Genomic DNA, 7,079 nt, shown 5'->3' with positions numbered 1-7,079 from the left:
TAGCACCTGGTGTTCCCAGGCCACCTTCTAATATGAAAGAAAGATTAGATAGTTCAGCATCTGTTATTGGGTAATATAACACTTATTAGCTTATCTTTGCAATTTAGCCACAGAGCTTCCTTATTCCATGGGTAATACGTGAGACAGCTTTCCAGATTTCCATAGCCTCAGAAAAACTTGCCTGGGTGGCCTTATCAGCAAAAATGAAGACAAATTACCTCCTTTGGCTCTTACCTCTCCTTTAGATCCACCTCTGTCACTAACTGGGAAGCCTGCAGCTACAATCAACAGGCAAATTACCATCTGTGTTTTAGTGGGTGGATTCAAGGACAGACCATAGGTTTTGGGAGAGCCAAATAAAATGCAGCATAGTACCAGAGAGGTACTGATGCTGGGAAAGATTGAAGGCAATAGGAGAAGGGGGGCAGGAGAGGATCAGATGGTTAGATAATATCACCAACTCGATAGACATGAATTTGAGCAAACTTCAGGACTAGTGGAGGACAGAGGAGCCTGGTGTGCTGCAGTCCATGGGGCTGCAAAAAGTCAAACACAACTTAGCAACTGAACAGCAACAACAACCAGAGAAGCACTCAAGACCCATGCCAGCTGTGAGCAGCATGGCTTATGGTACCTGGAGGATAACAAATCAATATTTATTGAACGAACACATAAATCATAAATTAATATTCAACAAACAAATTCATCTGGAATTCATATCTTTTAGGCTAATTTGTGTTCCTAAATTCTCATAGTTCCCTGATGAATGAAATCTTATGCAGTATTTCTTTTTTCATTCCTTCTCATGCCTGAACTCACCTTATTGCTGTGGGGTTTCCATTTGTTTCAGGAGAACAATATCATAATCCAGCAAGGCATTGTCACATGATCACTAGCTATGGTGTTGGAAGTTTAATCTGGGGTCCTCCACTTGTAGGCAGTATAATCTTGGATAGTGACCTAACTTTCAGAGCCTCTCTGTCCTTTCTCGTAAAACAAGACTTGTCTATAGGATTATTTTGTGATTTAAAGAGCATAACATCTGTGGAAGTTCGTAGCATGGGTAGGTGGTAAGTCCTCAGTAACTTATTGTACATCTCTCTTTACCTCACCCCTACCCTAGATACGTTGTTCTGGCTTTGCTTAAATCTTATCCCTGTCCTTACTAGCTTCAACTTCTGAGGGTAATTTAAATTGTCCACTTTTATAAACTGTTCTTAGAGGCAGAGCATAGGATTAGCTTTATTTTGGTACTTTCCAGTCCATTTGTTCATTCATTCATACATGCTTTCAAATGATCATTTTCCAAGTACTTAGGAAGCATCAGGGCTTCCCTGGTAGCTCAGAAGGTAAAGGGTCAGCCTGTAATGCAGGAAACCGGGGATCAATCCCCAGGTAGGGAAGATCCCCTGGAGAAAGGAGTGGCTATCCACTCCAGTATTCTTGCCTGGAGAATTCCATGAACAGATGAGCCTAGCATGCTACAGTCCATGGAGTCTCAGAGAGTTGGACAAGATTGAGTGACTAACACTTTCACACTTTAGCAGGCATCAAATATAACCCCAATATATCCAACTAGAAAGAAGTCTCATTAAAAGAAAATTATATAATGAGTGCAATTGCTATAATCAGAATGCTTGCTGCTTGTTCTGCTCTGAACCTCAGTCCACATGCATAGAACTTCATCTACTCATGATGCCAAGGGGAAAATGGATCAATAGCAAATATCTCAGCACTAGATACATCAGAGTTTCCCTGATGACTCAGATGGTAAAGAATCTGCAATGAGGGAGACCTGGGTTCAATTCCTGGGTGGGGAAGAGCCCTTGAAGAAGGGAGTGGCCACCCACTTCAGTATTCTTGCCTGGGATATCCCATGGACAGAGGAGCCTGACTGGGCTACAGTCCATAGGTCGCAAAGAGTCAGACATGACTGAGTTACTTTCAGATATGTGAAAATTCTAATAGACAGGTCTCTTTACAATCAAACAGGTATATACATCAGGTTATCTTTATGTCCAATTTCTTTTCATTTATTTCCTAGAGAAAAGCTCAAATACTAGACTGATTCAGAATGGGACACTGTCAGCATTTTTAAACTCCATCTGGTGAGAAGTGGCCTTTCCTAACTACAATCTGAATCCCTCAGGATGCTGAACTACAGGTACCTTGATTCTTCTGAGCAACACCATGAAGCACCATACTCAGTGAGCACGCACAGGACATTTTGTTGAATCCTGCTCATATTAGGTACTTTTACATTCACAAGCACTACAAATTCCTCAAAGTCACATGGATCAAACTAAGAAAACTCATACCAACAGTCTGTAGGAGCCAGAACACTATTTCAGGTATCGGATTAGAAACAAGAATGATTTAGCCTCAGTTGCAAGTGACTTTATAACTTGTGTCTTCTGAGGAGTGAAAAAACTAACTCGAGAAAAAAAAATGCAACCTATAAATTTTGTAGGATGTTTTCAACAATAAAAGCAGATATTGCAAGTGGAAAATAAATCTCAGAAAGAAGGTACCCTTTGAAAGATAAAATATTAAGTCCTGGAAAAACCAGAGACTACGAAGATGAATAAACCTAGTTTAGACAGCAGCTGGGAACTTCAAGGAGAAGGTGAAATTTCCCAATAGTAGAGCAATTGGCAAGAGATCCAGCTGAACAGAAGGTGATGAGAGCATCAGTAAGAGGCAGGAGTAGAGTCTGGGCTTCTCTAGTATCCTGCCACATCTCTATTGTTGTTTAGCCGCTAAGTCGTGTCTGACTCTTCTGGGACACCATGGACTGTAGCCTCTCAGGCGCCACTGTCCATGGGATTTCCCAGGTATGAACACTGGAGTGGGTTGCCATTTCCTTCTCCAGGGGATCTTCCCAACCCAAGGATTGAACCCACATCTGCACTGGTAGGTGATTTCTTTACCACTGAGCCACCAAGGAAGATCATGCCACATCTCTAGGTATTAGGGAATGAGCACACTGAAACAGAGACTATCAAATGTTTAAACACTGTTCAGAACTGTATCTCACCCTATTCAGCTGGCAATGGGGTTTCAAGTGTTTCCAATGAGCTACGCACACCTCAAATCTAGCATAAATAAGGCTTCATCCTTGATCAGGATTCAGAGGAATCATCTTGCTTCCCAGAATTCTGCCTGGATCAAAGTAGGTGTTCTATAAATATCTGCTCAGTGAGGCTGAACTGAACTAGAAATTTGTTGGACGTTCCTGTATCCCAAGATTTTGAAATGAATTGTGACCTTATAATGTGGGTGTGTGTGTGCACGCGCGTTTGTTCTAGTAGAATAAACTAACAAAATAGACTTTATTAAAGGAGCCCAATAAAAGCTTCTCTATAAAACCAGTTTAGTTGCTTTATAAGGTACCTCTGCTTTAACAATCCTGGCTGAGCGGAGTTGGCTAAGAGCAATAGCTTCCAATTAAGATATTTGAGCAAACTGTCCATTTTAAATTTATTTTCTATTTTTCCTGATTCTTTTCCCATAGGGTAACCTGTGAAGATCTAAAAACAAAACTTTATTTGAAAAAGGTAACCTTTTTGTGAATGGAATAATTTCAACTTGACTGCCAAGAATTTTTCACATTTATCTAGATTTTTTATGATAGGTGAAATTACTGAGTTGACCACATTGTGGCTGTGGTTTACTCTCTAAGTCATGTCTGATTCTTGCAGTTCCATTGACTGTAGCCGGCCAGGCTTCTCTGCCCATGGAATCTCCCAGGCAGGAATACTGGGGTGAGTTGCCATTTCCTCCTCCAGGAGATCTTGCCCACCCAGGGATCGAACTTGTGCCTCCTGCATCTCCTGCAGTGCAGGTGGATTTTTTATGGCTGGGCCACACATTAGTGCAGAGTAAATGATACTAAGTTACAACTTGTATTTGTTTGTGTTTAATTTGCCATTTCAACTAAAATTATTGCCAGTAAAGGTCATCATGTGATGTTGGAGAAGACTCTTGAGAGTCTCTTGGACTGCAAGGAGATCCAACCAGTCCATCCTAAAGGAAATCAGTCCTGAATATTCATTGGAAGGACTGATGCTGAAGCTGAAACTCCAATACTTTGGCCACCTGATGTGAAGAACTGACTCACTGGAAAAGACCCTGATGCTGGGAAAGATTGAAGGCAGGAGGACAAGGGGATGACAGAGGATGAGATGTTTGGATGGCATCACTGACTAGATGGACATGAGTTTGAGCAAGCTCCAGGAGTTGGTGATGGACAGGGAAGCCTGGCGTGCTGCAGTCCATGGGGTCACAAATAGTTGAACATGAATGAGCAACTGAACTGAAAGGTCATGAAATTTTCTATAACTTTTGCAAATTTCAATGAAATTTTATGTGTGTCCAAAGACCATCACAACAGATATATGATTTCACCAGACAGTTTTAGAATTATCATAACTGCTAGTGTATTTATTTAGTAGTCTTGGCTCTTAAATCTATAAACACACTACACTTCAATTAACTATGCAAGAGAATAAATCAACGTAAGAGTTTGCTTCAAGCATACTTTTTGTGAGCAGCATTAGAAATATAACACAAAAAAGATTGCAATTGGAGAGATACAATAATAAACATAACCTATTAGTATCTGATTAATAATAGGTGCTCAATGAATGTCTGGCTGAGTGAATGGACACAGGGAAGATGCATAACACAACTGTGGGATATGTAATTTTAGAGATAAAGAACTGTAGAAAAACTTTCTGTACAAAGCAGAAATAGAAGAATGTGTTTTTATATTCAAGGTATCTCAAAGACAGTAAAACAAATCATGTTCAAGCTGCTGGTGGCGCTAGTGGTAAGAACCCACCTGCCAATGCAGGGGACATAGAACTGCAGGTTCAATCCCTAATTCGGAAAGATCTTCTGGAGGATCCACTCCAGGATTCTAGCCTGGAGAATCCCACGGACAGAGGAGTGTGGTGGGCTACAGTCCACGGGGTCACAAAGAGTCAAACATGACTGAAATGACCTAGCACATGAATGCTTTCATTCTCCATTATTGACTTGAAATAATAGAAAATATTAAAATCCAAGAACAATTACAGGTTTAATGTATTGAGGAAGAAGGAAATTTTAATTAAATTTTGCAAACAGAATAAATCTCATTTAAGTATGAATGCCTCTTCAAAAAGCAATTAATAATAAAAATGCTAATATAAGTTGAAAAAATCAAGAGCATTGAAAAAATTAAGACAAAAACACAAAATTAATTTATAAAGACAGAGTATTCCAACACAATAAATACCAATAATGCAATAGCAGAGACACATAACAGGAAGTCAGGAAGGAACTAGTTTCACAGTAATAGATTTACAGAAAGAAAAAAATGTCTGAAAGAGCCATTAGGAAATTTCCCAGTATAATGTGGGTTAACAGAATCAGAAAGTGACATTTATTTTATAGAAAATACACGTACCACAGTATAGCCTTTGCATTAAACAAAGGTTTACTTAGAGTTGACATTTGCTTCTTATTGAATTCCTTAAGAAAAATTAAGTCTAAATTAAAAATTGTATCTTGTGATTGTTAAATTGTGTTTCCAGTAATTAGTATATCAAAGATGAAATGTCAAAGGGAAAAATAGTTACTTTTCAAAAAATATGTATCTCTCTATCAAAGTGCTTCATGTTGTTCCAATCTAAAAACGTCTTTAAGATGACACAGTATCAACGAAGATCAAATAATGGAGATTTTATCTTCCTAAGTAAATCCCTTTTCTTTTTTGATAAAGAAGAGAAAATGTAATTATAAAATTCTTCCAAGCTCACTACAACTCTTAACTTTAAAAATTGAGAAGGTGGGGCTTCCCTGGTGGCTCAGTAGTAAAGAATCCGTCTGCCAATGCAGGAGACATGGGTTCGATCCCTGATCCAGGAAGATCCCAAATGCCTTGAAGCAACTAAGCTTCTGTACCACGACTACTTAGCCTGTGCTCTAGAGCCAGGAGCCACAAATACTGAGCCCACACACCACAGGGACTGAAGCCCACAAGCCCTAGAGCCCATGCTCCGCAACAAGAGAAGCCACCGCAGTGAGAAGTCCATGTACTGCAATCAGAGAAAAGCCCACTCAGCAACGAAGACCCAGCACAGGCAAAATAAATAAATACATGAAATTATTTTTTTTAATGTTGGATGCATTTACCAAATATACTTTAAAATAGTTTCTAAAAAAAATTGGGGAGGTGGATCATTTTCTATGGGGCAAATAATTCAAGAAGTCAGAATTTTTTAAAGAAACATTCATTTGTCTTTGTCACTGTGAATGTGACTAATTTACTTTTGCAGCAAGTACTATTTCTTATTAGTACTTGAAATACTTAATGCCTTCCTCCTGCCCAGCAGGTGCTTACTTTTCGTTTCTTACTATCTGTGCTTACACTTGATCTGTTTGCTACAATGCAAACCCAAAATTAACTGGTAATGAACAAAGTGAAACCTAATCTTCACCCACAAGAGAAGTAACTCTTAAACTCAATGACAACCATGCCAGACAAAAGAGACAAAATTTCCTATTTACAGTCTAAAGTTGCTTAAAAATATTTTGGCTTAACTAGTCCTTTAAACATTCAAGGTTAAGGTGTTCCTGGTTGAACTGCTAAACTAGCATTAAAGCAAAATATGATTCTGTTGTATTTTTAATGATGTTGCCTAAACATCTCTCCAGAAGAGTAGCAAGTTGCACTGGTTGCCGGAGCTGAACTGTCTCTGCAGTGTATGAAGAGTAAAAGGAATGAGGGTCCATGGTTGCATTCTCCCTGGCTGACTTTCTCAGTCTTTTGTATTCCTCAATGAATATTTGATTTAAAAAACTGGCGAGGGAATCAGGGTGGGGAGTGAGGAACAAAAGGAGGGAAGAAAAAAAGAGATTTTTTTGTGATTTAAAAGTTCTTGAATTGTCTCAAAGATCACTGGGTAAAACAAGTCTGCTGCTGCTACTGCTAAGTCACTTCAGTCATGTCCGACTCTGTGCGACCCCATGGGCTGCAGCCTACCAGGCTTCTCCGTCCATGGGATTCTCCAGGCAAGAACACTGGAGTGGGT

Source organism: Bubalus bubalis, chromosome 8 (assembly GCF_019923935.1).
Source record: "Bubalus bubalis isolate 160015118507 breed Murrah chromosome 8, NDDB_SH_1, whole genome shotgun sequence".
NCBI lineage: Eukaryota > Metazoa > Chordata > Mammalia > Artiodactyla > Bovidae > Bubalus > Bubalus bubalis.
This window is presented reverse-complemented; position numbering follows the sequence as displayed.